Source organism: Odocoileus virginianus, chromosome 11 (assembly GCF_023699985.2).
Source record: "Odocoileus virginianus isolate 20LAN1187 ecotype Illinois chromosome 11, Ovbor_1.2, whole genome shotgun sequence".
NCBI classification, from domain to species: domain Eukaryota; kingdom Metazoa; phylum Chordata; class Mammalia; order Artiodactyla; family Cervidae; genus Odocoileus; species Odocoileus virginianus.
The window spans coordinates 45,816,843-45,826,341 of NC_069684.1; the positions used below are offsets into that span (position 1 = coordinate 45,816,843).

The 9,499-nt window shown below is 39.3% G+C and overlaps 1 long non-coding RNA gene across 1 annotated transcript; it reads left to right on the forward strand.

Annotated features, from left to right (window-relative positions):
* Window positions 1-4,652: 4,652 nt before the first annotated feature.
* Window positions 4,653-8,207, forward strand: LOC139037515 (uncharacterized). The gene is made up of 2 exons (XR_011490379.1): window positions 4,653-4,736; window positions 7,416-8,207. It is a non-coding gene; the product is annotated as an uncharacterized lncRNA (long non-coding RNA).
* Window positions 8,208-9,499: the final 1,292 nt, after the last annotated feature.

Genomic DNA, 9,499 nt, shown 5'->3' on the forward strand with positions numbered 1-9,499 from the left:
CCCAAGTTTGATCAATAGAACACAAAACATAAAAACTTGACTTTAAAAGTCCTATTGTACCAGATAAGAATTTTTTACAAGAATCTTACCATCTCAAAATTTATTGTATGACTACATTTTATTCTTATAAAAGCTTAAAACATTTTTTCATTTCTAATATGAGGGAAACACATACATCTGGATATTAAACTCAAATTTTAGTTTTAATTTGTAGATATTGATCTAAATTTTCATTGTAATTATTTCAGTGTTTGAAACTTACTAATAAGGTACAGTGATCGAGGAAGTGTGAAGTTTGAAGTCCTGGACTGGAAAACTCGATCCTTTTCTTTAATGTCATTTGACATGAAAACGCTAGAAATAATACCATTTTAATTTTTTTTTTAAATTATTTTTTAAAAGCAAATAAGTTTTAGGAGTTTCATTCTGGCTAATAGTCCAAATTTATTACACTGATAGGATTTTGTCCCTTACGTTAAAAATGTCCTACTCTGACCTGCCAAAACGTGGCAAAATATCTTTGTATGTGATCCTTTGGTCCAAAATGTAGAACCACTTATCTTTTGACTTTGTCAATGTAGTTACGTAGAAAGAAACATTGTATGTTTCTAGCCTTCCCAACTCCTTCTTAGATTTTTTTAATATAAAAAGAGTTCTAAAGTAATCAGATCATACTGATGACACTGGAGATTTTTAGAAATATTAGTTTATTTACAGAGACATTTTAGAAGTGAAACTTTTAGCATTTTGCAAACTGATCCGTTAAAAATCTTAATGTTTGTAATTCCTTGTGAAAGAAACTGAACCCCATATATAAAACATTGTAACAAGGAACTGTGAGGTCATAGAAATGAAACTTGAAAAGTTGCTCTTTTAAGCCCAATTAAAAGTGTCTGCTTACACTAAATAATTTGTTGATTTAATTGTCTAGATAATTCAGGCTCATAGAATCCGAAATATTCAAGCACTTGAAAGAAATCTGATTTTTTTTTGAGAGAAATGAACTATCTAGTTGACTTTCCTGGTTCTATTCTAACATTTACTGACTGTTAATCACGATCCCTGGGTTTATGTGAAGGGTAGTTTGCAAAATGATGCTGTCAAAACTAAAATTTTCTTGAATTTTCAGGTACTAGTCCCTGCCACCCACCCTTTCTAATTATCTTCAGAAATGGGTTTGCAGCTGAACTCGAATTTTGCTATAGGAGGCAATTCTGTCTAGTTCGTTTGGCATGAGAGGAGCAAAAACCCAATTTGGCTTTAAAATGTAGCACATTAGTCAGTAACAGTTTCAGTGAGGATATTTAGAGTGGCTTTGAGAGGCCGTGTGACACAGCTAGAGAGTCCATTCATGGAAGCGATTTATTTACAGTTTATTATAATCTATGTAGTTAATCATTAAATCAAGTAGTTTTTATTCAATGTCAATATGCATGCTTAACATGACTATATAGGAATTTTAAAAAAGACATATTGGCCTAAATATTCACATTGTAAAAAAGTATATTTGTAGTTAATATGAAGTAGCACGTGAAAAATGTATTTGAAAATTTGTAAACTTTTATAGGCTGGATTAACTCTTGTTGCTTGAATACATAATCATGTAAGTACAATGATACTGAATTTGAAAGACTAGCATAACCTTATTTATGTGTGCTGTGACAAATCAGAGCTAACTTTTGGTATAACAGAGCTTAAAAGAATAAAACTTAACCATGTAGAATTTTAAAATATAGATTACTTGAAACTATGTATAAATAAGGACATATTCAGCTCATTAAAAAAAAATCATACCTTGGTTCAGTGTACACTTCACCTTTGAGGGGATTACCAAACACCCTGACATTTAGTTATATATGTCTATTGCTCTGAAATGATCTGTGATCAAAGTAGGAGCATTTAAGCTTTTAATCTAAATCTCTTAAAAACAAAAATTATATGCATATTATATGTATGTACATAATGTACCTTTTTTTGTGGATCATTTATTTGGAACTGTGTTGTGCAAACGAGCTCTTTGGTAATACTGAAATGCCTATTAAATGTTTACTAGACAGGCAACAATGCTTCCTAGAGTGTCTATTTGGAAAAGTTTTAGAAAAGCACAATGATTCAATAATAGATAATTAAAACATTTAAGAAAAACATTTATTGTTTGTGAACCATAGCCACAGAAGTTTGTGCCATCTATTCATTTTTAGGGGAAAAAATCCATTTCTTCTCATTTATAGCTGTTTCTCTGTGTACTTAAAATCCTCATTGAATAGAAGAAATTTGAGCATAAAACCGTATTCCAAGAAAATAATTTATAAGGTTATTTCTATAACTAACTGCCTTTGAGAAAGAGGGTCTCTTAAGTATGACAGGAGGGAGTTTAGGTTCATATTCAAAGCATAGACATTATATACATGCCTTTCTTGTAAAATTTAAGGTCTCTTCAGAATCCCCAAGATCTTGCAATTGAATAAATGAAAAAGAAACTAAAGGCTCGCAGATGGACTACCCTTTAGGTTTTTTTTTTTGTTGAGATGCAAATTAAAATTCATATTTTATAGTCTGCTCTGTTTTTCTCAGTGTCTTTTATTAATTATAAGAGGGCAAATTTTATGCATTGAGTAATTTTGGACACCATTGCAATGGACTTTTTTCAACCAATTTATTTTTATGTGTGAATTTCTACCACTTTGTAAAAATTAAAGTACATTTGAATGAAAACTACATTTGAGGTTGGCCCTATTTATCACTCTGCACCAGCAACCCACAGACATACATCCAAAGTCAGAGCCTGTGGACCCAGGAGCTGAGGCATTTTCAGGTGCTCAGTATAATAAACCACATTGAACTCTATGAAATCCTTAGGTTAAGAGAAAAAAGAGGATATGTTGAGGCACAATGAAGTTTTGTTTTTCATGCTAAGTGTGAAGTCTAGAAAACGTAATTTCTCACATTCTATTTATGTTATTTGACTTGAGGGATGCCTCAAAGCAGTACTAGAATCACTTATGTGCAAAAGGGGGAGGGAGGGTGGGTTTGTCATCTATTCAATTTGCTTTGTAAAGGTGCTTATCTTGCGGTAAAAATAATACTTTAGTCAAAATACAGGCGGTTTGTAGGCTTGACCAGCATGGAAGAATTTTAAATGATTGAAGTGTTTCTGTTTAAAAGTCAGTCAAACAACGCCCTCGAAGTATGAGGCAATCAATCCTCATATTGTTATTCTTATTTAATGATACATGTATAATTTTTTCTCTCTCCTAAAATAACATAACTCTTAAGCTGTATAAACAAAAACATTTCCCAGCTTACATCTGGATCCTGAATTTTAAAATTTGCATTCTGGACTGGTTGCTTTTAAAATAATGAGTTAATTTTGTTATTCAAATTGCAAAAGTCTAATGGCCAGAATGGCCCAGTTATTCCCCATTATTTGAAGACCTGTGTTGTGTGTCTGATATTCTCCCCTTACAAATTGCTCTATCACATCCTTTCTAAAAATCACAGAAACTTAGAGCTGGACAGGGCAAAAGTGATTTCCAGTTTGTTCATCCTAAAAGTACTGGGTGAGGCCATAAGAGAAGGGAAGAGGGTCCAGACTACTTTGCAAACATTTCATACATTCCCCAAACCTTTAGTTATCTATCATTTTAGACATGAGGTTTGGGTTTTTTTTTTTTCTCTTTAGAGGCACATGGAGGCTGAATTCCTTGTTCGGGGCATATCTTTGATCAAGTCTGAATCCGAAATCAGCATTCTGGTTATGCCCAAATGGTAAAGTTTGCAATATGTTAATAGATATTTACCATGATTGCACTTACCATTGTCTGCTATATATATTTACAAGTTGAACCTAAGGTTGGAATTATGCTATTTCTCCTCCTGACTTAGATCCTATCAACTATTAAAAAAATTATCACAGTAGAACACTCTCCTGAGAGTGTAGAGGACATGTTTTGGCGCCTCTACCTTGGGCTCCCCTAGAACTGAGACCCTGGCGGGATTCTTCCCACTGACACACCCTCCCTCTCTACTCCCAGTCATGAAAGGGGTTGCTTAGGTTTCCAAACATGTTACTAGTTCAACCACGACGAGGCACTGCTACTTGCAGGCTAGTAAGTGCAGGGCTGACAGAACTGTTGCTGGATATGCAAGAGGGAGGGAAGAAACATGGATGCATGACAGAGGGTGGCAGCCAGACAGGGACCTCAAAACTTGCTTGCTGCTGAAAGGGGAAAATTGAATAATTTTCCACTTATCTGAGAACTGGCCTTGGTTACTTGGAATGTTTTTCACCCCTGTCTCTCAGTATCATCTGCTTTAGAGAAAGAAAGCTTAAGGGAAAGTTAGTGAAGTTCTACCAGCCCCGCCCTTATTTACCCACTTGTAAGAAAGACCAGAAAAATAATACCCTTATCATCTCCTTCCTTAGAATAGTGTGCAAATGAATTTGCAAAAGTATTAAGCTCTCAGAAAAAAAAAGATGCTATATACATTTGCAGTGACTTCACTATTATAATGATTATTATTTTTATGCCAAGGTGAAGTTTCCTTATCATAAAGCCTTCTTATCAATGTGGGTTTTTTTTTTTTCATGTGAATTTTTATGATTTAAGTTCATTGGGCACTAACCGTCTCAACTTTATTCTGGTTTTAAGCAGGCCCTGAGGAAAGCAAGTTCTACATGATATGTGAAAGTCCAAGCACCATAGGAATGAAAAAGATCCTACAGTCTCAGTTAGGTAAGTATGCCCTAACCCTCATAGAACTTACATCGTACTTTCGGTTCCTTTAGATGAATGTCCCAAGCCCTTTCAACTCTCTATATGATTAATCCAAAAACCTAAGCTGGAGATGTATTTGTATTTTTCTCTTAAGGCTGGAGAGACTAAGACTGAAAGCTTCAGCTTATATTTAATCTTGCATCATAAAATTTTTAAAAACAGCATGATTAATATATATAATGATAAGGAACAAGTGCAACTCCCCAGGGAGGCACATGTATTAAAATGATCTCCCCAGAGATTTAAATGACTTACTGATCTCACCAGGAGAAGGTGGCACATGCCAGATCAGAGCTCAGAGCCTCTCCATCTCAGGCCTCACATCACTGATGTGCTATTTTATGTGTTGCTAGAGCCACATCGTGGTACACTGGAAATCTGTGGTCAAACTGCCTCCTTGCAACTACTTCTGTTAGGAGGAAGATGCACCTGGTGAAAGTCCACGACTCGATGGAATGCAGTGCTCCGCGCCTTATAAGGAAACTTTGAGTAAATATTGCCCAGATCAAGCTTACGATCCAACTTTTCCACGTAATAGGCTTCAAAACCCCCATTCAGCGAGTCCACTTCGCTCTTTGATGCAGTGCCACTCACAAAAGCATTCGTGCCACGGTCATCTGCTTCTCTTTTCCTTCTTGCTCTCCCAGATACAATGACACAGATCTCCCTTTTTATTTTATAATTTTCGTAGATTTTTTTTACAAGGCAATGACTTTAACAGTACATGTTTGGTAAAAACAGTCCTTTGGGTTGCACTATTGAAGAGTTTGGTTTTAAAAAAGTTAAAAAAACAACAACAAGAACCAAAAACAAACAAGCCCCCCCCCCACCTCTCTCTGCTTGGTGCCATAGACAAGAGTCCAAAGGACATTAGCTGCTCCATTGCACACATTGGAAAGGAGAGTTTGCTGTGAGCTCAGTCCTTCTAATAGACTGGCAATTTTGTAAAAGGTTTAGAGGATTTTGTTTAACCATTTCTGCATGTGTTTTTAATGAGCTTGTGACGGTCGATAACAAAGGCCAAGTTGTGTGTTCAGAGGCATTTTCGGACCCGATCCCTCCCTGCTGACCTGAGGAATGGGCACCTGTGCTCACCTATGGGAGTCAGGGTGGTGGGGCCATCTCCGGCCTGTCTTCATGCCAGGGATGAATCATGCAGTAGGCAGAGCGGAAGGAGTCTCTTTGTTGACAGCTTTCCATCTGGACTTTGGATACGGCTGATGGTTCACGTAGCGCGTGGGTTAGCTGGAAGGGGCTACGAGAGTCAGCGCCTCCATAAGGGCATGGGAGTGTATAAAACACCAGCAAAAGAACAGCCCAGCAAAACTCAGAGGAGCATGTCTGTCCCTCAGCTTCAGGTCCCTGGGTTTGTGAGTGTGGATGACTGCAACTTGGACCAGCCGGCGTTTCATAGTCAATAGGGTCCTTTGGAGCCTCATTCAGATAATCCAACTGGAGCACACCTGAATAAATACATCAAGCTCAGGTGGCTGAAAGTAACCCCCTTTGAGTTTAATAATTAAAATAAGCAGCGCTATTAAGATGAATTTCAGATTGTCATGTATAAATGTAAGAGGCTCCATAAAGCACAGTGTTTTGTGATTCATATAGGAATATGATGGATATATGATACGGTTTCCACAGCTATTTAAGAAAAAAAGATTATCTTAGTCATGGGGTAAAGTTATGTGATGCATTGCACCATCCAGGCTGTGTCTGGGCCAGTAGAGATTCTTTTTTTTTTTTTTTTGTCAAAGATTACTTCTTGGCAAACAAGATATGCAAACGCCAGAATACAGTAAAACCACATTTAATTGGACCTACTTGCCAACTTCTTGAACACAGCTTGGATTATTCCACTGGAGGCTGCTTCTGTTAAAAGCTGGGGGAGGAGGAAGTGGCATATTGACAAGGCTTCAGATAATTTTTTTTTTCACTCGAAGTACAATTATGCAATGAGCCAAGTTTGGAAGTATTTTACTATGTTTAATAATTATTATTAAAGATATTGTAAAACATATGCATTTGTTAAGTGGAATGTAATGGGAGTAAAATCATGTCATAAATTTTACTTTGGATTTATTTTCCTATTTTGTTTTTTATTTGACAGCCTTCCAAATTGATTCTAGCCAAAACCATGCACTCTAATACATATCATACTTGATATTAAAGTGAGAATATGAGTAATTTATAGAACCCAAGTGAGAACAGCTTTCTTCTCTAAGCCAACCTATATGGAACTGCCACCTCTGTTCAGGTAGCAGCTGACATACAAACCATACACAGAGAGGGGAATAATAGGGATGGAGAAATACTGTAAGTTCTTCTCCCAAAAGAAGCACCAAACCCCACATTGTCCTGGGTCCGTATCTGTTGTTCAATAGGAGATCAGGGCCAAGGAGACCATAACTGTTTGTGTGTGTGTGTGTGTGTGTGTGTGTGTGTGTCTAGAAAAATCAGACTCATCTCTGGAAGTGTGAGTGGGGATTCACTGACAATCCCTAATTCTACTCAGGTGAATTTTGGCTTCAGGTGATGCTAAATTACACCGTCATCTGTAACTCAGAAAGCTGAGAAAGCATAGCATCCGGTTTGTTTCACGTCTTGAGCTTAAACAAATTAATATTGTCTTTACAGTCTCTTTTACAAGGGGGAAAAAAGTGCCCCTGGAATTGCACTTCTGAAAACCGAACAAAGGTGCGCCATCTCAGTGATTGGCAAGACCCAGTGCATTTGCAGTGAACTCCACCTGCTCTGTGAAAACCCCACGGTTTTCTGACGGCCCCACTCGAGCTGCTTAGCCATTGGACCCTCTCTTCCGAGTGTGCAGATGCGTCAGTCTGTCTTCTGTCTGCCCCGCGGGTTCATTGTTTTCTCTGCCGCCACGGGGAGCGACCAGGAAAGGAAGGCGGCCAGCAGGGGAGAAGACTGACCTTCGCAGCCATCCTGCCGCCCCTGCACCACCCACCCGCCCGCCCGGCGGGATCCCGAGGTGTGTTCCGAAGCTGCCCGGGGGCTTGCGGGAGCAGAGGCTGCTGTGCGCCCGCGCGGGGTGGACTGCAGCAGGCGGCCCCAGCGTCTGCAGAGGGGACGTGAGGACATCTGGCCCGTGTCCCTGCGAGCAGGGCTCCGCCGCAGGCCTTTGAAAATCCTCCGCATCGGCCCCCAGCGCCTTGGAACTTTCCCTCCGGAGAATTTAGAAGAGCCGGTGCCCTTGATTTCTTGGCCATCTAGGCCTCCGGCGCGTGCAGAGCGGTCCGCGAGCAGCGCGATGCGGAGGGCGTTCGGTTCTCAGAGCCTGGAGCCGGCGGGTTGATGCGCTGCTGCCCCCCAGCCGTCTGCTCCCTGGCTGTGCGTCTTGAAAAACAAGTGACTGGATCTCTCTGGGCTTCTTTTTCTTCATTTTTAAAATAAACTCTTGGGCCAAATGACTCTGAGGTTCTTTCCAGCTCTGAATTCCTCGGGCATTTTTAACCTGTGTAACTGAAATGCTGATTAACCTTGGACGGATAGCAAGGAAATATTTCCCAATCAGAGTAGAGACGGTGACTAATTTGCCACTCAGGTTTCTGAGGCTTATGGTGGTCCAAGGAACACCCACTTAGACAAGGGAAGGCAGGGGCAAGGCTGGTGAGCACTTCCACCTGCCTTTGGATTTTTAATATCAGGCTATGTTTTTCCACGCACATGCCTCTTGTCTTGGTCAAGCCAGTGGGTTTGGGATTAATTTCTGTTTTTTTCATAGGAGAACCCTGAGAGAGCCTAGCTAGATATCAGACAAGAGCTTCTTTAGTTCTACACACACCTTTGGGAAAGTGAATGGGGATGGTATCACATTCGTTGTTGACATTTGGTATTTTAGCTAGCAGTGAACAAGTGTTGAGGGCTCCTGGCTAAGGCAACATCACTGTTAGTCCTGCAGAGGTTTTGTGCTTGTTCAGCTTCTCTACAGAGTCTTGGTTGGACAGCTCTCTGCCACCTTCTTAGGACAGGCCTTGTAAATAAAAAGCCTAATTCTGGCTTCCATAGGAAGGACCCCACCACAGACCATTGCTGTGGGCATGGTTCACCAAATTTGGAGTGTCCAAGGGGACTGGTGATAGGTCTACAGATCAGAGGTCATTTGAGTTAGGTAGATCATCAAGAGAGAACATACAGCACTCACAAATGGACTCAAATTAGGAAAGACCAAATTCTTAGTGACTGTCATAAAAATCCCTTGTTTTGTCATTGACAGCTAGACCATTGACCTACTCATTCCACTGTGTGTCTAGCTTGTAATTAATCCATTCCAGTATGGAGGAAAACACTACCAGATTGTTGTGTGGAAAAAAAAAAACAGTCCAAGAGAATGATGGTGGACTAATTTGTACCAGAGTCTAACTCAAATATTTTCACTTTTATTTTTTTCATCCTGAAGTCACAAAGTAAAATGGTTAAGGAATTCAAGATTAGCATGTAAGTGAGACTGAAATAGGACTGCATTCTTATATTAGTTAAAACTCTTTGGTTGCAAGGAACAGAAATCCAACTTAAGCTAGTTTAAGCCAAGCAAGAATTTTATTATAAGGCTACATGGATTCAATGAAATCCAAAAGAGGAATATGGACAGGCCTTGGGAGCAGCTAGAAGTGGGAGCTCAGAGGCTGTCAGGATTTGTTCTCCTTTTCTTGCCTCTGAACTCTTTCTGCTGATTGGCATTTTCTATTCCTCAGTCCACA